This window comes from Vicugna pacos, chromosome 15 (assembly GCF_048564905.1).
Source record: "Vicugna pacos chromosome 15, VicPac4, whole genome shotgun sequence".
NCBI classification, from domain to species: domain Eukaryota; kingdom Metazoa; phylum Chordata; class Mammalia; order Artiodactyla; family Camelidae; genus Vicugna; species Vicugna pacos.
In genome coordinates, this window is record NC_133001.1 from 48914618 (window position 1) to 48939294 (window position 24677).

A 24677-nucleotide genomic window follows, 5' to 3' on the forward strand; every position below is an offset into this window, starting at 1 on the left:
AATAGCAATAAAGGACACAAACAGCTCAAGCAAGTAGACGGTATCTGCTAATGATGAATCAGGCAACACAGAGAGGAGGAACTATCAGGAGGCAGAAGGGAAGAGATAGGAAAATATGGTGTCACCAATTTTGAGATTTGCAGTTGGGATGGACAGAGCAGGAGCAGCAACCCATTTTGGACATGGGGAGTTGGGGGTCAATGAAGAGAAGATGCAATGCTCTCTTAAAATGTTGTCTTTAATTTCCTTGCTCATGGTTTCATTTAACTGCTTGTTGTAAGTGGAGAGGTCATTCTAGTTAAATTCAAATGATAAAGAGCTGGTTCCACTGGCTGGGGAGCTATGAACAATTTCATAGTTAAACATTTTGGGGTAAGCTTAGAGAGGCTGACATAGTGCAGAAGCACAAGATACAATCATTCATTTACTCATTTTACTAATTCATTTGGCAAATAATTTTTGAGTGTCTAGGTGGTTCCAGGCCTGTGCTAAGCAGCAGAATGCAGAGAGATGAGTAAAAGTCAGCATATGCCATCAAGATGTCACTATGCACAGTACCCAGCTATGTTATAGAGGATAGTGTCATGGCCACAGCGGCATGAGTGGGGGAGACTTGCTCTACCTGGGGAGGTTGGGGATGGCTTCACAAAAGAGATGCTTCTTCAGGAAGCAGAATAATCAAATGTATCCTTTGAAAGGAAGAGCATCCCAGAAAATGGAAGTTTGATAGGGACCAGGATCCAGAGAAGGCACAGCATATTTAAGAAATGACCAGACTAAAGTGTAAAAGGACCACAGAGGACTTAAAGAAAGGAAATGAGAAAAGTAGGCAGGGGCCAGATCACAAGGCTCCTTAGTTCATGATATAATATTTTGACATTATCCTTTGAAGATGCAAGTCATTGACTGGTTTTTAGCAGGGAAAGAGTGACCAAACATATCACATATTAGAAAGATCACTCCTGTGTTATTGTGGTGAATTAACTACAAGGAGGCCAGGGTGCAAGCTGGAAGTCTGTTATATGCTCTAGGGAAATGAAAATGGGGTCAGGACTAAACCAGCAAGAGTCGGGGTGGGGAGAAGGGAAGCATCAAGAACTGAGGAATCAGACAATGTACAAAGGAAAGGAAGGAAAGATGATGTCCAAATTTGGGGTTTAGATGTGGAATAATAAGGCAGACAGGATAGAGAGGAGGTTTCCAGGGGATTAAAGAAGTTCAGCTGTAGATATGCCAAGCTTGAGGTGCCCGTGGGCCAGCCAAAGGGAAACATCTTTGTGCTGGTTGGTGGAAAGAGGTCTGGGTCGATGTATTATTTGGGAATCAGGTCTCTGAGGCTGTGAATCAGCACCATCCTGACCAGTAATGTTTAAGGGGTAGGAAAGAAAAAGAGTAGCCACTGAAAGAAACTGAAAAGGATCAGCCAGAGGGTTAGGAGAAGACCCCTGATTGCCAGGAGGTAAGGAAGACAGAGTGTCAAGAAGAAGGGAATGGATAACTTTGCCAAATTCCTTAGCAAATAAATCACACCGGGCAGTTGGATTGAAGTCTGACTGCAGGATGGCCACTGGCCACAAGGAGTCAGATGGTGTTCTAACCCACAGGAGAACTTTCTAACAATCAAAATACCGCTAGTCCCCTGCGCACAGTAGGCTCTTGGTAAATATTAGCTAAAGTCAGGGATGTTTAACAAGGGGTTTCTTTGTCTGATGAGGGTTGCACGGGAGCTCTCAGGGCAGAGGGGGGCTGCCTACCAGACAAGGACGTACTAAAGGAGAATCTGCAATGGATGTGAAATCTGTACGAAGGGAAGCCTTCTGACACTTGGACTGCAAGTATCTGGTGTGAGTAGTTTTCATTTTTGTTGTTCTTTAAATTTTAAAATGAAATGACTTTGGGCAGATGAAGAGTGAGCTCCCAGGCCACCACTTACTCACCAAGCCATTTGAGGTAATGCTCGTAACCCTGTGTCACATTTCTTGCTCTGTAAACTTGGGGCATATCATCTGTCCCATCTACTTCGCAGAGAACAAACGTTGCGCTTTTGAAGTGTTTGGGAACATTCAGAGAAAGAGGAGGTAATGGAACAGCTCGGGCCCGGGACATCTAAGCCTGGCTTGGCTACTACTTCACTAGGTCATCTGAAGCAAACTAGTTTCTTACATTTAGAAAATGAAGTGGGTAGAAAAGAGGATGTCTAAGATAAGGGCCGTCTTCAATTGCTTTCAGGTCGTGGTGTGATGATCAGCTCTTCAGCGTAATCACCGCTGTCACCTTGGCCTGGTGCAGGGGCTGCGCAGTGTGGAAAGAGCTTCTAAGACACACACTGACTCGGCTGGTCCTCTGCACAGTCCAGTGCTGGGCCTGGGGGAGGGGGTCCATGATGGCCTGCACCTTCCAGATGACACCGAGGCTCCAGAGGGTCTACTGTGACAGATCTGGGGTCACAAAGGGTGAGTTCTTTTCCCCCAAATCCATGCTCTTTCCACCTCCCTATAGAATCATGTGCTTATACCAGGCATGATCAATGATGAGGCAAATACCCTAGATTGCTAAGGTGGGGGCAGACCCCGCTTTCAGAAGGCCTGAGTGAGGGGCCAGTCTTCAGCCCGTCTCTAGTGTACACACTTAAGAAGTCTACTTCCCCTTTTTGGCCAGATGCTCAATTTCTGCACACACAAGAGGGGAGCCACCCCACCCTGCAGGTTCTCAGGCTGGTTAAGGGGCTGAAATGAGATGAGGGAGGCAGGCGGGGAGGCTCTCCTGCCGGCTGACCGACCGCACGGCGATGCCCTGCTTCCCACGCCTGTGCCGGGAGCTGGCTCTCTCCTCATGGCCTGGGCAAAATACCCCTCAGAGGGACTGGACTCTCCCTCCCAGTCAATCCAAATATTTAGCTTCAAGCCTGCCTCCGCTGTGCTTTGGCAAGAAGCGTTGGAGGAGGAGGCTGCTGCGAGGGGCGCTCCTTTGAAGCCCTGGGCGTCCTAGTCGTGTGGGGCCTGGGCCAAGCGGGTTGAGCTTTGAGGCCCGCAGCAGGGTTGAGACACTCTGGGGGCTGCTGACTTGGGCTGAGGGGACCCAGGGCCCAGATCCCTGCACGGCCCTGGGCTATGAAGGAGCTCTCTCAACTGAGAGCGGCCTCGCGCTCCTTCTCAGCCAGCCCTGGGGCCACCCCTCCCCGGGGCCTCTGCGTGCCCCGGGGATCACTGGACTGCCCTGGAGGGTGCCAGGGGATCTTGGCTCTCTCTCTCTCGAGAGAAAGGATTTATTATTGAGCCCTGTAGTGGATTTCTCGGGGTGCCCACTCACCGTCACTGCCAGTGAACTGCTTGGGCAGTGCTTGTATACGCTTCTAGTCCCTGAAACTTTAGATTCTGGATTCTGTTTCTACTAGGAAACATTGGACTCCTAATAACTTAAAGCTGATTGCTCCCGGGTCATTGGGGGCCCCCCGTACCACTAGACCATCAGTCGAAGAAGGAGTTATGGCACCCACAGTTGTAATGAACTCTGATCGTAAGGAGAAAGGGCTGCTGTTTCACAGAGAAGAAGTAGGGTACGTGTGGCCCCAGGTCATCCACTAGCCTCTTCTGCTGTGCCCAGCCCTGACAAGATGCATAAGCTTAAAGGCATGGTGACCCTGGACTCAGACCCCTAGAGGTGGGTTAATGCATGAGGCAAGCCACCTAGATGGGTGATGCTAGCCAAGAGAGGGGAGGAGAGCGATCCTGGAGCATGGGGGACACAGGAGATGATGAGTCTCGGTCACTTTGGGGACCAGTGGCAGTGTGAGAGCTGGAGGGAGTCCCGCTAAACCTCTCTAGGATGTTTCCTCGGGAGCTGTGATCAAGCAGAGTCTTGGAGGGGCTGTGCCTGGGGGAACTGACCTTAATGTGAGAAGCCTGGGTACCTGAGCAGGAGGGAGTGTTAAGGTTATAGATGCTGTTTGAGCCTCCAGGATCCTCTTTCCTGGGCCTGTGCGCCCTTTTCTCATGGCTTCTCCCTTCGCTACAGAATTAAGTTCTAAGGATTGGAAGCCACATCATCGAGGGTGTTAGGCACCTCCTCCTGCCCTCTCCCCCGACCCCAACCACTCTCCCCGACTCCTCATACCTCAGCCAATGATCCCCTGACACAGAATTACAAAAGCATCACGCTTTGTTGTCAAGGTGGGACATTGTTAAGGGGGGATTCACACTCCAGAGCTCACATGGGGTCAGGCTGAAGGTGGGCCCCAGTGGAGATGACAGCCTTGCTTAGCTCCTCTCTTGTCAAATCCTGTTCACCTCATTCTTTTTCTCCTAAGTGCACCCTCATCCCCATTTCTGTTCCTAGGCACCAGCCTTCAAGTCAACCCCATCCTCTCCAGGGAGGGCATCCTGCAAGGCCCTTTATGTGAATTATCTCGCATGATCTCTGGTTAAACCTGTGAGATAACATCCTCAGGTACCTTTATTATTAAGCTGAAGAAACCAAGGCTCAGAGTAGTTCAGTAAGTTGGTGAAAGTTACACAGCTCATACTCAAGTCTGAGTCTACCTCCAATGCCCCTGGCTCTCACCCTTATTCATTCCCGCAGAAGAAACAGAAATAGTATGGCTTAATACCAGAGGAATAGTGGTAAACCCTGTCACTGAGGACATGGCCTGGGTAAGGAGAGTTAAAGAAGAGAAGGCGCTGGAGAGGCCCCAGGGAGGCAAGACTAAGATGTGTGAACCCCCGATATGCCGTCAATCAAGAGAACACCTCAGTCAGGTAACCTCCCAGTCCCTGACAGCGCCCACACCACGGCTGAGGGTAAACATCAGAGACGGAGCACGGAAAAGTCCTACAGCTGGAGGCAAGTAAAACAGAAGGACCCTTGAGTTTCCATCCAACCCAGTACCTTGACAATCATGAGGAGGATTCCAGGGCTCCTTGTAAATTGCTTAATCCCATAAGGACCCGTCTGACAGCCTCGAGTCTGAGTCACTGCAGGACCACTGGTCCAAACCTGGGCCAACATTTACAATGAAAGGCCCTGCGTGCTCTGTCTCCATGGGGATCCCAGAGGACAGAGAGAGAGGGATCCGGCTTCCCTCCAAGAGCAACGCATGTAAGTGTCGCGTTTTCTTCCATCTGAACATGGAAGGAGTCCTTCCTCATTCAGGGAGGGGTTCAGAAGAGTAAGCGCTAATAACAATGGTGCCGGCGACAGTAACAATTCTCACTACACGCCAGATACTGCTCCAAGCAGTTTGCATGACAAACTCATTTGATTTTATAACTATCAGGTAAGTAGGTACGATTATTATATCCATTTTAACAATGAAGCAAGTGGGGCATAGACAGTGAAGCGTGGTCTTTCAGTAATGCACAGTAGAGTTTTCCAGAGGCAACGTGATGTGTGAAATTACAATAGACTGAATGCAGAAGCAGATATGAGAGTCAGTGTTCTTCTGTTAAAACAAACATTAAGTAAATGCTTTCTTTCTCATAACTGCTTTGCAGAAAGTTATAGTTATTTTCATAAAAATATATTATTGATATCAAAATGTAATGATTTTTAATGATTATTAGTTCATTTCAATGAACTAATAAACCTTCAAAAATCATCCTCAGTTTAGGCTCTAATGTGTTAAATATCAATTGACAGAATCCACGTAAATTTTTGAGGTCTATAGTTCTAAGAGTGCAAAGGTGTTCTGAAACCAAAAAGTTTGAGAATCTTTACCTGATTCCATTCTTTAATCCAGAATACCTCCCATGCTTTCATTTTAGCAAAATACAATTTGAGAAATAAAACCTGTGGCATGTTCACTGGTGCTTGGTCAAATGTTTTGTCCTGATTATTAATTAGCTCAGCTGTCACTGGTCCTTCAAGATGGACTGTCTCCCTTCCCCTCTGGAGATGACTCCTCCCTGAATAACTAAGTATTGAAGATACTGAGAGAAGCTGGCATTTACACATTAGGAATGTTACCTGCTCTGTTGGACTCAGAGGGTTGGGGAGATAGTGAGAGGAGTGGAGGCTGGAGAAGGAGTTCAATATTCACATGGAAGAGGAGGGTCTCTACTCCAGGTCTGGGTGTGACCTTGGCTGCTGTGGAAGGGCAGGAGGCAGAGGAAGTTGGACATGCTTTTCCCCAATGACCCTGCTCCTGTCATCCGTCTCAGAATTGGTTGTGGGGGGAAAATGCTACACCACACCGTCTCCTCCTTTGGAGTGACCAAGATTTAGGTTAACCTCAGCTTAAGAGCATGATTGAAAGGAAATGGGGAATTGTTTTGGGAAACAAAAACCCTTAAAAACAGAAAAGTGATGACCCCGATTAATAGAAGGGGCATTTTTCTTTTTCTATAGCTGGACAGTTTCTCAGATCTTTCTGTTAAGATGAATCTTTTGAATAGATTGATGTTCTTGGGGAAGAACATCTACCTCAATGGTTGCATACTCAAGTATAATTAAATGATTAAATGTGGAGTCATGCGGTTAGTGTTTCTCGAGGATATGTTTACCACTGTATCTGCAAAGGCTAGAGCGATTCCTGGCACATGGAGGTACTCAGAAAAGACTTGCTGAGTGGAAAGCAGGAAAGAAGAAGAAAGAAGGCAGGCAGGGAGAGTGGGAGGAAGGGATGTAAGGAAGGGTTTCTTCTTTCTGGCTGATCAGTTTTAGAAGTTCCACTTGTGATACTATTCCATTAAAACACAAACTGGAGATAAGAAAAAAAATCAGTTTTTTCCTACTAAACTTATAGAACCCAAACCATTTCCTTAAGAGAAGAACTGTGCTTATGGAATGATAACATGTTCCTAAAGAAAAATGATCCCTTGTGCAAAAGCGCGCACCCACTGGCTGACTAAGGGGATGTGATGCTTTCCCTACGGCAAATTCAGAAACATGGGACTCTCCGACCCGGCCCTAGTCTGGTGGATGCTTCCTTCTGCCACGGTGGCATCGTAACTGAGTCCCGTTGTATTTGGGCTCCTCCTCTCCTAAAACGGTTTACTTCTGCCTGCTCCTTAACGACAGGGGTTGAAAGGAAATGTGTGGATTCAGAAAAAAAAAACAATACACCTCAGAGCCACCTTTAAATGTATTTTCCCAAGGCATAGCAAATATCCTCGGAATTTGTTGTGAAAATCTGACCACATCCTAGTTAGCATGAGGTTAAAATTAACTGTAACATGTGTTTTAGGGATCTCAATTTGCAAAATATTAATAGAGTTCATGGGCAGTTAACTGCAATAAAGGGAGGAAATGAAGTTTATAGTGTGAGGCCCTGGGGATGACAGCCTTCCGTACCCCTGAGCACGTTTGGATCCCAGAACTCGCTGCGAGGTGGAGGCCATAGAGGGAAGATGGCGGGAAAGCTCAAGGTTAACTTCATGGGGCTCCTTCTCTTGCCTCCTAGGAGGGTGCAGTGCCTTGGAGGCAGCCTCACCCAGGCCTGGCTCCTTCCTGCTTATTCTGGAACCTTGTGATTCAGCCAGAACTGCCAAAGCAGAGACCCTGAGCAAGACCCACAGCCGCTGGAACATCAGGAGAGAGCTCTGACCCACGCCGTATAATTTCTCTGAAGAGGTAATTGTTCCTGGGTTTGGCTCTTCAGGTGAATTGCTTAGGCAAGAGACAGTCATGGAAGACATTGTGGGTGGAGAGTCAGGAGATACGGATGTTTCTTTCCTCTGTTACTGATTCTCTTGTGGCCTTGAGGAAATCACTTCTCCCCTCTGGACCTCTGCTTGCTTGTGTCCCCAGGGAAATGGTGGGCCTAAGTGGCCTGTAGGGGCTCTTCCTACTCTTTATAGTTTAACGCGGGTCTGGCCCTTGCCCCTGGGCATTCTAGGAAGCCCTATAAATAATGATGACTAAGGACACGACTCAGATGGCGCAGCCGGAGAAAGTCAGTGCAAACTAAAGTAATCCTGGTAGGGAGAGAGGTGGGCTTTGGTTCAAAGCCCCAAGAGGAGTAGAGCGACTGGAGGGGAAAGAGGGGGTTTCAGGGAAAGAGAGGGCTCTGGGTGAAGGCCTGAAGTGTGGAGACACAGCCTCTGATGTGACGGTTGCTGGGGAGAGGGAGGTAGTTGGAGCAGACTGATGGAGGAAGCACAAGAAGAGAAATATTGTGGCTTTCCCAGGACTTCGTGTGGGAAGGGAGGAGTCCCTGGGCTGTCTGGGGACCCGCTGCAGTGTAGTGTGTGGGAGCCTTTTAGGACTTAGAATGTCAAAATCCGTGGCTGGGCTAGGCTCCTTCCGACGAGGGCCCACCGGCCTTGCTGCATCATCACTGAGCTCTAACCTGCTCATCGGACTGGCCTGTGTCCTCCCGCTAGTCCCTTTCACACTAGTTCCTTCACAGGCCTGGGTTATGCTCACTTGCTGCTTGCAGAGTGGGGGTCATTCTCCTTTTGTGAGAGCCTCCACCGAAAGGACCTGGGATTGATGGCTTTCCATGGTGCTGGTACAGAAAATCTTTCACCCTTTGGTTGGCTTCCTCTACAGAAAATTAGGGTTCATTCCTCTGACCCTTGAGGGGGCTTAAGAGTACCTAGGACTCAAGCCAGTCCTGCTCATGATAAAGGCTATCAGGAGTCTTTAACCACCTCTGTCTTCTGGCCAGTGGAGCTTAGAATATCATGCGCCCTTGTTGGGGCCCCCTGACTACGTCTGATGCCAGGCACTCCCAGTGGATTCTAATCACTTTGGCCACAATGAGGTCTGAAGGTTGGAGCTCCACAGGTAACCCTGTGATAACTCTCCCCTTTGCTGCCCAGATGGTGGAGATCTACCCTTCGCCTTCCCCAGAGGGCTGAGATCTACCCTTAAACCTATTTCTTAGTCATGAACCTCAAGGCCCCCCAGAGAATCACAGCTCTGTGAAGAATTCAGCACATTGATCTGGGGTGTTGATATCCTGGGCCATGTTTACCAGGGCCTGGATTCTTTGCCTGGCTGACAGATGCTCTGGTAGCAGTCAGCTCTGGGTGATGACTAAGGCTGTTAGACAGCCTCTCACACCCATTTTCTTAGATCCACTCATGTCATGTGCCCCTATTCCCCCCACCAAGTTCATCACACATTCTTCCTGCTTAAACTTGATTCTTGGCCCTTGATTTGCAAACAGTAGAAGCAAGAGGGGCCCCACAGAAACATCAGAAATAACTTTGTTATTCTTTGGACCTCATTTCACTCTCATTAAAGATCTTCTTGAGAAAGAATCTTGTGATGCTAGCTCATATCCTTTATGGTTATTATTTAATAACTACTTGATAAAATATTTTAGGCTTATAGTCAGTTGCTGTCAATCTTCAGAACACCGAGAAATGAAAGGAGATATGGAAGGGTGGTTTGTTCCTTTATATGCTGTTTTAATGATGTCAGTAATTGCATAAATGTAGTCTTTTTAACTGTGCACACTCTGTGCCTTGGTTTATCTACATACAGTCCATGGCCAGAGGTAACTGGTCTTCTAAAGAGAATGTACACATGTCTGAAGCATCATCAGAGCTACGGGTCCTGCCCTGGCCTGCCACCCACCCCCACCCCAAGCACCTGCAGACTTTGTCTTTCCCAGTCCAAGGCAAGGGAACTGTCAGCTGGCTCAGACCCACTATGTATGGAACCTAGAATTTGTCCTTTCTCACAAGTCCTGGGCCTCAAGGAAACTGGAATAGATCTTGAGTATCTAGGAGTCTACTGGGCGGCAGGCCTTTCAACCCCCAGAAGTGTGCCTGTCACAGGCGGAGGCCAGTTGCCAGGCCTCGCCAAGCAAAATGGAGCCTCTTGATAGCATAGAACTAGTCATTACTGAGTAAATGGAACCCTTTGGAACATATGAACTGGACCCCTGACCACCCCCTTTGAGGGCTTCTACATTACATCTTCCCTCAAGACACATCCAGCTTTTGTTTCTGCAGTGGGCCCATGTGACAGTGTCCCAGAATGCTTTCAATGCCTGAAAAATAGCTGATTGAGCCTTAAAGTTTTGGATTTCTGTTGAGTTTGTTATGATCAAGGTGAGGTTTTTAGCCTTCCCACTCACTCACAGTCCAATGAGAGAGGCTATCCATGAGGGCTGACGCCTCCCATGGGAAATCACCAGCAACCCTAAATAATTCAGGCCTGGTCTTCCTTGTACAAGTGAGAACGTGGGCAAAATTCTTTCTGATTCTACTCTCTGAGTCCTTCACATTTTCTGTTCTTCTAGCAGATTCCCATAAGCAGCCCAAATTCCTCTGAAGGGTACCACGAGCACTGAGGTCCTGAAGGCTTTGGGGAAAGCCAGCTTTGGAGCTACAGGGGATGTTCACACACTAGGGAGGCTTGGCAGAGGCACTATTCTAAGTAGCATTTTCAAAACAAGGAGGGACTCAGATTCTTCTCGTTTGGGACCAAGAAGAATTGCTAGTTTAACTCAGAGGATCACAATAAAGAGCCTTTTGAATGATGGGTAAGGAGGAAATCACAGTGATTTTGCAGTAGGCAGCTCTGGGTTCTAATTCCTGCTCAACCACCTGCCAACTCAGAGGCCATGAGCCTTTTTCTGTATTTCTCTTAGCCCTGATAGCTTCATCAATTAAATGGGAATTAAAAAATGCACCTCAAGGAGTTACTGAGAATTATGGCCATAGTTATAAAATATCTAAATAGAATTTGGTACCCAGTAAGTGTTCAATATATAGAAGCTATTTACTACTGTAAAGGAGCGTGAGGGGCAGGTTACTAGATTTTCTTTATCATTCTTTCTGGATCTGAGAGATTCCGAGGGAGCTGATAGAACCAGGGAGATGGCCTAGTTAGTTCTAGGAAGAACTACAAAAAAACCTACTTTTCTCACAAGCTTCAGCAGAGCTAAGAGGAGTAACTGTCCCAACATTTGGACCAGAGCAAAAGGCTGAATTCAGGTTGCAATCGTCTTGCAGACAAGTAGCACCCCCTCATCACACATCCCCCACCATATACGTGCCACAAAGGCGCCTGGTGCTTTCAAGTGCGCAGATGCATGCGGACGCATACGCACACGCACACACGCATATTTACACGCGAAGCCTCTCCCCATCTAAGCCTGGCCTCCGTCTGTGATCCCTGTGACACTGTTCTCACGCTCTTGGGCTGTGCCACGGGAGAAGAAACTGACGTTACCAGCTGGTTGAATTCTAACTCATCAAAATAGTTCGGGTTATCCCCTGCACTCCTTTTAAGACATTTTAGGTATTTTTTTCCATAGGGTTGGGAAATCATGTTTCACCAGTAATAAACTGAGTGGAACCCCAAAAGAGCAAAGCTCAATTTCAAACTCAGAACTGGGGAGGTCACAATGGGTCCTATCACTGGAAAATCACCACCTCCCTTTCCTCAGCAGAGCAAGACATGTTCTGGAGGAAAGGGAGAAGGCTGAAAAACCAAGCACAGCAGTTTCTAATATTTTTCCTCCTGACTTTTTTTAATTAGTGTTGACTAGCTTAACGAAGCAATTAAGGGGCTTATTTGCTTTCTAAATCACATGTGAAATTTAAGAAACCTTGACATAGAAGAAATATTTGTCCCCAAGATCTGACCCCACAAGGGATATCAGTTTGAATATTCACCAACTGCTGGAAAGTGAGGACAACTGGCCCCGCTCTCCGATTGAGGCCCAAGCGAAACAGACACCGTGGTAGCCAGCCCTGTGCCAAGAAAGCCCCGTAGGTAAATGGGTGCTTCTTGAATGCGTTTCTGACTTCCACCGAAAACAACGATAGTTAGCCTTTAATAATAATGAACTTTAACAAGAACATGAATAATGATGTCTATTGATTCCTTATGTGCCAGCAGTTGCGTTGTGCACTTATGTTATTTCAGTCTGAGTCTGTAAGTTCCCCTCCCCCGCCTCTCTAAACTAGAGCAAGGAAACAGAGATTCAGGGAGGTGAACTGGCCTGCCCAGGTTCCCACACCCCACATGGAGTGGATTTAAACTGTTTTTTATTCTGAGACACGTGGTCTTTCTATGGTATTTTACTACCTCTCCTTGTGACAGTTCTTACCATGAGAATTGTGGCCCAAGTACGCTGAAGGTTATTAGATAATTCCATTTGTGCACGTATGCTTACATTTATATTTATACCATGGCATATATGAACAGAGTATTACTAAAATTTGTTTTTTAATTTTAATAATCATATAATCAGATTATCTGTATTACAGCATAATATACATTATACCATGTATAATACACTAATCATAAAATTATTGGAGCATTTTATATCTTAATAAAAATCCTCCTTACAAATAAAAGCCCAGGACCGGATGGCTTCACTGGGGAAACATACAAAGAAGAACTCATACCAGTCCTTCTCAAACTCTTCCAGAAGATTGAAAAGGAGGGAATACTCCCAAACTCATTCTATGAAGCCACAATCACTTTGATACAAAAACCAGGCAAAGATATTACCAAAAAAGAGAATTATAGGCCAATATCACTGATGAACACAGATGCCAAAATCCTCACCAAAATATTAGCAAATAGAATCCAACAGCACATAAAAAAGATTATATATCATGACCAAGTTATGCAAATCAATCAATGTAATACATCACATCAACAAGAGAAAGGACAAAAACCACGTGATCATCTCAATAGATGTAGAAAAAGCATTTGATAAAATTCAACACCCATTTATGATAAAAACTCTCACCAAAGTGGGTATAGAGGGAACGTATCTCAGCATAATAAAAGCTATATATGACAAACCTACAGCCAGCATAGTACTCAACAGTGAAAAACTCAAAAGCTTCCCACTAGAATCTGGAACAAGAGAAGGATGCCCACTATCACCACTCCTATTCAACATAGTCTTGGAAGTCCTAGCCAAGCAGTCAGGCAAGAGACAGAAATAAAAGGGATCCAAATTGGAAAAGAAGAAGTAAAAGTGTCACTATATGCTGACGACATGTTACTATATATAGAAAACCCTAAAAGGTCCACACAATAACTACTAGAGCTGATGGAAGAATTCAGCAAGGTAGCAGGTTACAAGATTAATGTTCAAAAATCAGTTGCCTTTCTTTACACTAATGATGAATCAACAGAAAAAGAAAATAAAGAAACAATCCCGTTTAAAATAGCACCCAAAGTAATAAAATACCTAGGAATAAATCTAACCAAGGGGGCAAAAGAATTATACACAGAAAACTATAAACCATTGATGAAGGAAATTAAAGAAGACTTTAAAAAATGGAAAGATATCCCATGCTCTTGGATTGGAAGAATCAATATTGTTAAAATGGTCACACTGCCCAAGGCAATCTACAGATTTAATGCAATCCCTATCAAATTACCCAGGACACATTTCACAGAACTAGAACAAATCATAATAAAATTTATATGGAACCATCAAAGACCTAGAATTGCCAAAGCATTACTGAAGAGAAAGAAAGAGGCTGGAGGAATAACTCTCCCAGACTTCAGACAATACTATAGAGCTACAGTCATCAAGACAGCATGGTATTGGTACAGAAACAGACAGATAGACCAGTGGAACAGAATAGAGAGCCCAGAAATGAACCCACAAACTTTTGGTCAACTCATCTTTGACAAAGGAGGCAAGAATATACAATGGAATAAAGACAGTCTCTTCAGCAAATGGTGTTGGGAAAACTGGACAGCAGCATGTAAAGCAATGAAGCTAGAACACTCCCTTACACCATACACAAACATAAACTCAAAATGGATCAAAGACTTAAACATAAGACAAGATACAATAAACTTCCTAGAAGAAAATACAGGCAAAACATTATCTGACATACATCTCAAAAATGTTCTCCTAGAACAGTCTACTCAAGCAATAGAAATTAAAGCAAGAATAAACAAATGGGACCTAATGAAACTTACAAGCTTCTGCACAGTAACGGAAACCATAAGTAAAACAAAAAGACAACCTATGGAATGGGAGAAAATTTTTGCAAATGAAACTGACAAAGGCTTGATCTCCAGAATATATAAGCAGCTCATACGACTTAATAAGAAACAACCAAACAACCCAATCCAAAAATGGGCAAAAGACCTCAACAAGCAGTTCTCCAAGGAAGACATACAAATGATCAATAGGCACATGAAAAAAATGCTCAATATCACTAATTATCAGAGAAATGCAAATCAAAACTACAATGAGGTATCACCTCATACCAGTCAGAATGGCCATCATTCAAAAATCCACAAATGACAAATGCTGGAGAGGCTGTGGAGAAAGGGGAACCCTCCTACACTGCTGGTAGGAATGCAGTTTGGTGCAGCCACTGTGGAAAACAGTATGGAGATTCCTCAAAAGACTAGGAATAGACTTACCATATGACCCAAGAATCCTGCTCCTGGGCATGTAACCAGAAGGAACCCTACTTCAGGATGACACCTGCACCCCAATGTTCATAGCAGCACTATTTACAATAGCCAAGACATGGAGACAGCCTAAATGTCCATCAGCGGATGACTGGATAAAGAAGAGGTGGTATATTTATACAATGGAATACTATTCAGCCATAAATACAGACAACATAATGCCATTTGCAGCAACATGGATGCTCCTGGAGAATGTCACTGTAAGTGAAGTAAGACAGAAAGAGAAAGAAAATACCATATGAGATCGCTCATATGTGGAATCTGAAAAAAACAAAAACAAACAAGCAAACAAAACAAACAAAACATAAATACAAAATGGAAACAGACTCATAGACAATAGAATACAAACTTGTGGTTGCCAAGGGGCCAGGGGGTGGGAAGGGATAGACTGGGATTTCAAAATGTAGAATAGATAAATAAGATTATACTGTATAGCACAGGGAAATATACACAAGATCTTATGGCAGCTCATAGAGAAAAAAAATGTGACAATGAATATATATATGTTCATGTAAAATTGAAAAATTGTGCTCTACACTGGAATTTGACACAACATTGTAAAATTATTGTAAATCAGTAAATAATGTTAAAAAAGTTACTTATTTAATGAAATGATAAAATCACATACAACTACATACAATATCTATAAACATAAATAATAATATGTATTAATATAGTGTATAAAACATGACATGTGATATAGGGCATATGCATGAGACAGACTCATACTACATAATAAAAATCATAATATAATAATATATATAATATAATATGTAAAATAATATAATGCATAATATATGTGATATATAGTGGTTATATAAAATACATACTATATAATATGTGGCAATTATATCTCAAATAAGCATATATATTTATAAAATCATCATACAATTTGATAGAGGGTTAATAATTATTTTAATAAGTAGATACTTAAAGGGTAGTATATGATATCATTATCTAATATAATGATGAATGAATTAGATTATTAAATAATAAGATTAATACATGATTAATAAATTGGAAGAGCCATAGTCTATTTATAGTGCCTCCAGCTATGGCAAATTAATATGTATGGCCGGCCATATTCTAGAACCAGTGCTAGGCATTTACATGACCTCTGCTAAACCTTACAACAAACCGGCAAGGTACATTCTATTAGTGAAAAATAAATTGAGGCTTAGATGAGTTAAATGTTGTGTTTTGTTTTATCTTCAGAGACACAGAACTAGTAAGAGTCCAATGTAACCCTGATTTTTGTCTGATTGCAAATGATGTGGTCTCTGTACTCTCCCAGTTTATATGAGTAGGTGGAGAAGACAAAGTAATAGAACAAAGAAAGGAGAAAAACATTGTATCTCAATGTTTGCTCAGTCCTTGTAGTCGAGCACAGTATGGCATAAACAAGGTTCACTGATACAATAGGAAGGCAAAAGAAGCGGACCCTGGCACCAATCCAGCCATTCCCTTAGCAACCGGCTTATTCACACGCTGCCTGCCAGGGTACTGGGGAGGAGGGAAGGATGTGGTGTGGCAGCTCACGGCCGGTGTCCTGTTGCTGGCACGTGCAGGCTGGTTGCCAGGCCCCTACCTCCCAGTGTGACACCTTTGTGAACAGACACTGCACACTTAATGGCACACCCTTGGACTCCCTCTACTTTTCCTGCTTCTGGGATTGCAGCCTACATACTTGGCATTGGAAAGACTGGCAGCTTCAAGACAGATTGGGAGGATGTCCCAGATGGCACTGAATCAACAGTGCCAACAGGAGGGAAAAACACATGTGAGTCCAGGGAGATTTCTTAACTATTTACCAAATAGGGGGAATTGTTTATTTTCTCTGTATCTCCCAAGGAGTCCATTTATGAGCTCCATTTACGACTTCAAACAGGCACGTTGGAAGAAATATGGCAGAGAAGATAAGAAGATGACTAATTAATGGTCTTGCAACAGGTTTCAACACCCAGATCTACAACTACTTATATTTTTTTCATAACCACGAACATTTATTTTCAAATACAAACATGCTTTTAAGTATTTTTGTTAATACAGCTAATAGTTTTACCTTGTTCTTGGCATGATTTCCTCTTCTTGATAGGGTTATAAATAGGGTATTCCACTTGGCAAAGATCTTGCCCGTGACATTGAAGAGATGGTTCTATACTTACTATAACAAAACAGCACATAGTTGGCATATTTTCCTCCAAACTCTCCTAACATTTACACTGCCATCTGCATACTTTTCAGCTGACTTCACTCTGAAAATTGCCTGTTCCTCTGATACATACCAGAGACTTGGCTACTTGGACATTGGGAAAAAAAAAAAAAACAGAACATGAGCGAGCATTCTTCCCATTTCTGCTCCCAGGCATTTAATACTTTCAATAGTACCATCATTTGTAGGAATGATTTAAGGTGGCTTCCTTTAAGGTCAATTTTAAGATCTTAGGATTCTGTGACTGGAGGAACAATTCTAGCATTAACTAACACAATGCTGTTGATAACTGCACTGTTTTCCTTAGTTTATGTAGTCAATTGCCTGAATTCAAGCAAAGGCATGGAAAAAGACATGATTGCATATCATGGCTTTTTTTTTAATTTGGTAAGAAAACTCAAACAATAAAATTGTAATTGAGGATTCAGAGCTAAAACCTTTGCAAAAGTTCTGCTGCCAATATTTCAAAGAAACATACAATTTGGATGAAATTAAGATGCTAGAAAACAGTATCTCTGGAGGTTTCAAGATTTTCATTGTCATGAGCAAAGAACACATTTAAGTACAAATCTCAAGTTCCATCTCCAAGATACTCCAGTAGCTGTTAAGCTGATCTTCACTTTCCTTTTAGGTCTAAAAACATAAGGAAAAGATTTTGGCAATTTTGGCAAGAGGTTATTTATGAATTTATGCTTCCAAAGTGAGACTTTTGGGGATTCAGAATGCCAATAGCCCTTGTCTGGAGACCTGGAAAAGCCCACTCCATCTGCATCAGGCGTGGTTAGCCAAGGTGCCATCTGAATGAATATTAAGAAAAAACTAACCGGTGTGCCCATCCTTCTTTCTGAAAGCCTGTGTATTTTTCTCAGATTCTTGGGTAGTAGAAGAGAGGCCAGGTCATGGAATAAACATTGGCTCATAACCCAGTTTGCACGGAGGGCTATTCAGTGCCCAGTCATCCCCAAGAGAACCACACATGAGAATTCACCGCACAGAAATATTTAAGACATATTTGAGAAGGCACCCAAATGGTGAATTCATCTGCAGGTAAAAAAAAAAAAAAGTTGGCGGTTGAGCTTGTGGTGCCGGGTGTGAGATGTTCACTGTCATTGCTGCTGTTGTTTTATTCTTTTCTTCTGTGCAAAGTATTGTAGGAAAACCATTTACCAACTTGGGCACCAGTGTCTAGTTGTGATTTTGATAGCATGATCATAAATCTTTGGGGGATCAATTTCTTACAGTCTAGAGGACCCCAATTTTCTGTTTTTGTTTTAATAACCCTTTCAGCCTTAGAAGGAGGAGTGGGCACTGGCTAGTTTTACAGAATATCATATTCATAATTTAAGAAACTGATAAAGCTGAAACAAGAATGTCATTTCTTACGGGTTTAAAAGAATACAGATTATGTGTCTGACAAACCATGTTGGAGTTTTCAAATTCTAAGTGCTTTAGAGATAGAGAAAGATTTGGGTGAAATAAACAAACACACACACATACACATGCACGCGCGCACACACACACACACACACACATGCACAAGACGATGCATTTTTAATGGTTTACCTGGTTATATATGTTGTGTTTAAATGACTGAATATCAATGACCTCCACTCCTATCACTTCCATCCAGTTTAGGCAATGGATATTTTAATTTAACTGTGACATATAAACACATAACTGGTTGAATTTGACAAAAAAAGTCACATGCACAACGTTTTGTGGAAGACACGGTGCTGACTACTAGCTATTGATTAAGAGATGAAAGAATGGACATCATTTTGACATTGGAGGAGTGCATAAATCTGGTGAAGAACAAACCTTTATGACATGAATGAGTGCAAGCAGTTGCATTTTGAATCCTGTGGTTCACAGATGCAACGATTATAACCTGGCATCTCCTATGATCCCAACTTCCAATTCTTCCACCTCATTTTTCTTATCTCAGCCTCCCCACATTCTCTCAGTCCATCTTTCTCTTACAGTCAGCAAGCACTTGTTTTCCCTGGATAAACCTAAAATTCTGTGACAGCCTCAGTCTACCATCCAAGGCGCCTGGAATTGCTCTGTCTGAAATGGTAGGCTCTAGTCACATGTGGCTTTTACATTAAAATTAAAATTAAATCAAACCAAATGTCCAGTGTCTTGGTCACAGCAACCACTTTTCAAGTCCTAATAGATACATGTGGTCCATGGCTACTGTGTCAGACAATGCTGATTCTAAAATATTTCCATCATCTCAGAAAGTTTTATCAGACAGAACTCCCCTAGAACCTGGTTAAAAGCCTGTTTTCCAGCCTCTCTGCCCTGTGGTCCTCCTCAGGCAAGCAATCCTCCAATAACTTGAATATGCATTGCTTTCTGCAAATGCCGAGAGCTTTGCCAATTTTGTCTTTGCTATTCCAAAGCTTGGGGTGCTCTTTTGGACTCTTGCTGTCTTTCAGGACCTGGAAGAAAGGCATATTTGTCCTAAGAAACCCTTTCTGATCTTCCCAGTTAGAGTTCTGCCTCCTCTGAAACCCCAGATCATATATGATAGCTCACTCGTGGCTACTTCACTGTGCTTCAGACTATAATTGCCACGGATGCTTTGAGCATCCCTACCAGGGTATCCATTTTTTTAACAGCAGAAGAGGTGTGTGGGTCCTTGTTTTATATTTGATGCCCTCTGGTTTTTGTCGTGTATGTGTTTTATTTTTACTTAAAATGTGAAGAGAAAAGATAAATGTGGTGACAAAGTCTGAAGGAAGAAGGGAAGAAACATGGCTGTGTTACCCATATGGAAATATGTTACTAGTATGAAAGAAGAAGAATGGGGCTGCTGCCCTATAGATACTAGAAAAAAAAAGTCCTATAATTAAAATCTGATTCTGCCACTTAGCCTGATGGGTCTGAGTGGAATAATTATCCTCATTAAATCTCAGGTTTTTTTTTTCTTTTTCCATCTACAGAATAGGAATAGTAATGTTTAGCACACAGGTTATTGAGTATCACTTGAGACTTAATATATGCCAAAGTGCCTTTTAAAGAAAAAGAAGGAGAAGTCATACAGATGTGAGGTGTTATGCTTACAGCAAGCTTCCAGAAAAGGAGGGTGTGGAACAGGGAGGAACACATGTTGCCCTGGCCCCTTCACAAACCTGCTTTACTTTGACAAAGCCCGGTTGACTGATAAGGTTCCAGTAGAGTCTTTGTGAGTTATCCACAGGGTTCTCTTTCTATCTCGCAGAAATATTTCTATGTCTATCAGTATCTATAACTGTTTTCTATTCCACTCTCCTTGGGGTGCAGTTATGACTTTTTTGTTTACTTTTCAGGCATTCTTTCTCCCTTTGAAGAAATCCACAAAAGAAAGAGCAAAATGCTGACAAGTTTTCAAAGCCGTGATTTACAGGAATGATTTCCGAAAAGCAAGCGGACATGCGAGTTCATCATCAAATAATATTTCTAAAGCACCCTCTAGTGCCTGGCCCCAAGCCAGATGATTCAATGCCTGGAGAGGCTGCAAACTGTTTTTAAAGGAAAATGGACTCTCATGTTGGCTCCTGAGAAAAAAGTCTGCACCATTTAGGATTCCTCAGGACTCTCTCTAAATAAGTATTAGGAATGGATTGCTTTAGAAAAAAAAATCAATGCAATTAGAAACCATAATACTATTAAATGTAACTCAAATCCCAGTTTGAAATAGATATTAAGACTTAAAAGAACAGTCAAAAATTACACCTGGAATCTGAAGAATTTGAAATCTAAGCGAATCACAGGGCAGGAAAATCTGCTCTGTAAGTGAAAAAGTTTTGAGCCTGAGAAAAGGTAAAAATTGCATGAATACATAGGTGTCATGTAGTAGGAATGCTAGACCCACCTGTCATCTGATTTTGCTGTGACTGGTACCAGCGGACAGTGTTCACCCAGCAGATTCTCCAGTGGTGTAGTGGAACAACTACTACAGTATGTAGAACCAGAAGACTCATGGTCTAGGGTCAACTCTACTACATACTTAGCTATTTGGAACATGTCACTTAAAATTAATGACCCTAATTTCTTCACTTGTAAAATAATGATAATTCTGCCAACTTTGTGGAATGGTTTAGACTTTAGAGATTAAGTAAGATACAATGGACCAGTTCCTTGAACGCAGTACTTGCCCACAAACTGTCAAAGCTTTTTCTACTTGTCTGATCGATTTGGTATTCAGTAGTTTTATGATATGTGTTCAGTATGACTCTTGCACATGTCTCCTCAAAGGAAGTTTCACTCTCCTCCCTCATCATTCCCATGTCTCTGAAAACAGGATCACATTTTATATTCTCATATTGAAGTAGCAGAGTCAGTTCCTGCATAGGCTAGTTGACTTTAAAGATAAATGCCTAATTATTGATTGAATGATTGATTGATCAATTCATTCATTCATTTCACTCTCAACTTGTAAATATAGACTGGCCCCTTCACTAACTGGGGCCTTATTAACAAGATGGATTAGATGCTTTCATCATATGCAAAAGATCTTTGTAGGCACGGGAATAAAGAATACTGAGTCATTTTAAGAAGTCACTTTGAAAATGACTTTTGAACATAGAAGAACTGGGCTTGTTCAAGCAAATTATATTTCAAAGTTTTATTTGCAAGGTTATTTATTACTGTGTGGAATCTCACTCCTGTGGCTAGGGTCAAGGAAAATGGGGACACAGGTGTCTGCCTATTTGCACAGGCATTAAAGAGTGTTGTAAAATGAGCTTCAGCCTTTTAAGTTACTGTCTTTTCCTTTATAATAATAATCTCTTCAATTTTACAAGGTCTATATTATTTTTAGGTAAGAAAACACTGTAGAGTTCATGTTTTATTGTTCCTTGCAGTTATATAAATTATGTTTGGCCAAAACAAATGTAATTCCTACTGTGTGAACTGGGAACCCGAAATGTTGATTTTCCTCAAGTTATAAACAATGTGAAGATATGTTATACTGGGTCACAATTTTCCAGAGCAGAGCAAAATATATAACTCAGTTTTAATAACAAAACTGCATATATCATTAAAGTTTCCTACTCCACACAGAATGTATTATATTACTCTGCCCAGCAAGAGACATCCTTTGTGTAGACCACAATTTCTAAAATACCATTTGATTGAATGGAAAACATTTTAGCCATTTGTTAGTTTAAAAAAAAATGTAATAGTTAAATGCTCATGGAAATTCTGCTTTGTCTTTGCTGGGTAAATATTACATTTCTTCTCACTAAATTTGAATGCCATGGATTTTGTAAACAACAAGGTCTAGGGGACAACTATTATGAGCCTTTTCCCACTATTAGATGAGTCTTCACATTTTTAGCATCTTAGAAGCAGATGTCTGCTTCTTGGTCACACCAATGAACCTTATTTATACATGTATTACATCAACTTGAAGCTGCATTGTAATTATTTACTTATAAGCGTGCCTGTCCAAATTGACTTGTAACTCAACAGGCCAGGGTCCTGACTGCATTATTCTCTATTCTTGGCTCCTGGTCCAATGCCTTCTAGAGTTGGGGCACTAAAAATGTTAAATGAAGTAGAAATGCTGGAAAAACTACCACCAAATCATCAATTTACCCACCTACCTCTTCTTCTCAGAAAAATTCCAAAATTGGGGAGATTTATAAATGCAACTACTTTTACAACACTGAAGAAAATGAGGAAAGATTATTTCCTTCATTTAAAAAGAGTCACAGATGGGATTAGCTAGTCTAGCCTTCTTATTTCACAAATGGGGATTTGGGGGCCTGGAAAAAGAAAGCTTTTTTTGCTCTTGTTAATGTCACAAAACCGGAGGCCAAACTGATCCTAATTGTGTTCATAGTGTTTTGTTTGTTTGATACAAAAATAATACATGTTAATTCTAAACATTTTGCAAGTTCAAAAATATATAAAAGAGCCAACAATTCTATGAAAAGATATTCCACATCAGAACTTGTAACAGAAATGCAAGTCAAAACCACAATGAACCACCACCTCACATCCATCAGGATGGCTAATAAAAAAAGAAATGAAAATAACAAGTGTTGGCAAAGATGTGGAAAAATTGGAACCTGTGTGCATTGTTGGTGGGATGAAAATACTATGGCAAACAGTATGCTGGTTCCTTAAAAAATTAAAAATAGAACTACCGTATGATCCATCAATCCCACTTCTGGGTATATATTCAGAAGAATTGAAAGCAGAGTCTTGAAGAGATATTTGAACACCTATGTTCATGGAAGCATTATTCACGATGTCAATAAGTGGAAGCAGCCCAGAAGTCCATTGAAAGAAGGACAAATAAAACATCATATATACATACAATGGAATCATATTCAACCTTAAAGGAAAGAAATTCTGTCACATGTTACAACATGGATCAACCTTGAGGACACTATGTAAGTTAAATGTCAGTCACAAAGAGACAAATACTGTATGATTCCACTTATATGAGGTATCTAAAACAGTCAAGTTCATCAAACAAAGTAGAATACTGGCTCCCAGAGGCTTGGGGGAGAGGGAAATGAGGAGATGTTGTTAAATGGGTAGAGTTTCGGTTTTGCAAAATGAGCTGGTTCTGGTGATCTATTGCACAACAATGTGAATGTACTTAACACTACTGAACTGTACACTTAAATATGCTTAAGATGGTAAATTTGACGTTATATGTCTCTTGTCACAATTAAAAATTAAAAATACCTAAATGAACAGAATTTCTAAATACACACGGCAGCATAAGAGATGTGAAGGTTAACACATTTAGTTGTCTTATCCTGTAGTGTTTATATATTTGAAATAGCATTGTCTAAACGATATGGCACCTTTTCATTTTTGTTATAACGAAAGTATTTTGTTATAACGGAAGTATTTCTAAAACTCTCTAAATACTATTTGAAAGGCTGAATAATATCCCTTTATATGAATAAACCACAATTTACTTAATAATAGCACCCATTCATATTCTTCTCATGTCTATAAATAATGTTTTATTTTCTATTTTTGTACATTCTTTGTTGTCTACATGTCTGATTCTTCCCGTTGAATAGAGTCTCAGAACTAAAATTAGTAGAATGGACATTTAAAAATATTTGCTACATTTTGTTTAGTGTTGCTCCAATATCTTCATAGAAACAGAACATGCGTGCCTCTAATTTATCATTCCCTCATCTGCACAGAGTCTTCTCATTTTTGCCTCTTATTCATTATTATTATTGTTATTATTATTATTTTGATATGAAAGGAAGGAAACAGGATTATTTGTTAAGCTACATTTCCTTGCTTGTTAGTAAAACTGACACAATTAAAAATACTTTTCAGTCATTTGTATTTTTTTCTGTGAATTACATTTTTACATTCTAAGATAATTGAATGAGATCTTTATTTATAAAGAAATTTAATTATTTGTCTGTCACATTTGATTGCAAATATTTTTCCTGGTTGTACATTTATTTTAAATTCTGTGTTCTAAGTACACAATTATTAATATGTAGGGGAACCTATTTAACTCACTTTCTTGTAAATTTTTATAGTTTGATCATACTGACAAAGCAAACTCTAGTTATAACTCTTTAAGTGCCTGTGACTGCCAGGTCTTGCCTTTACTGTTCCCATTAATTTAATCCATACAACAACCTTATGAGGCAGGCGCTATTATTATGACCATTTTACAGAGAATCTAATTGAGGCATAGGAAAGTTACACGATTTGCCCATGGTCACTCAGCAGTAAGTTGATGGAACCATGTTTTGACCTCAGACCACGTATCTTCAGAACCCTGGGGCTCTCTGTTGCCTCTAAAGATCACTAAGCTGCCTCAAAATCTTTATAGAATGAATCTGTCCCCTTTAAAAAAAATTAAAGTTGCCTTTCTGTTTCTAATATATTTTTAATATTTGTTATAAATATTTTTGGTTTTGCAATTTTTTTTGCTGGTTTACAATGGCTTTTAAGTTTTTCTCATATTTTCTTATTGATTATTTTTAGTGTCTAAACACTTTATTGAACTCTTACAATATTAAGAGGTGTCCTTTATTTTTCTTGGGTTTTCTAGACTTCAAATTATGTCTCATGAAAATAATAATTATTTCTACTTCTGTTCCATATCTTATAGTAC

General features: G+C 41.4%; 3 long non-coding RNA genes across 5 annotated transcripts in view; 2 read left to right on the forward strand and 1 right to left on the reverse strand.

Annotated features, from left to right (window-relative positions):
• The window catches only part of LOC116283470 (uncharacterized), a 344010-nt gene that overhangs the window by 4544 nt on the left and 314789 nt on the right, over positions 1–24677 (reverse strand). The window lies entirely within an intron of this gene.
• LOC140685775 (uncharacterized) lies at positions 1716–4968 on the forward strand. Of its 2 annotated transcripts, none has more exons than XR_012059204.1 (3): positions 1716–1844; positions 2230–2453; positions 4579–4968. It is a non-coding gene; the product is annotated as an uncharacterized lncRNA (long non-coding RNA). The 2 variants fall into 2 exon arrangements; XR_012059203.1 differs by lacking the exon at positions 4579–4968 and adding an exon at positions 4336–4474.
• Positions 7206–23511, forward strand: LOC107033818 (uncharacterized). The gene is made up of 2 exons (XR_012059202.1): positions 7206–7566; positions 19888–23511. It is a non-coding gene; the product is annotated as an uncharacterized lncRNA (long non-coding RNA).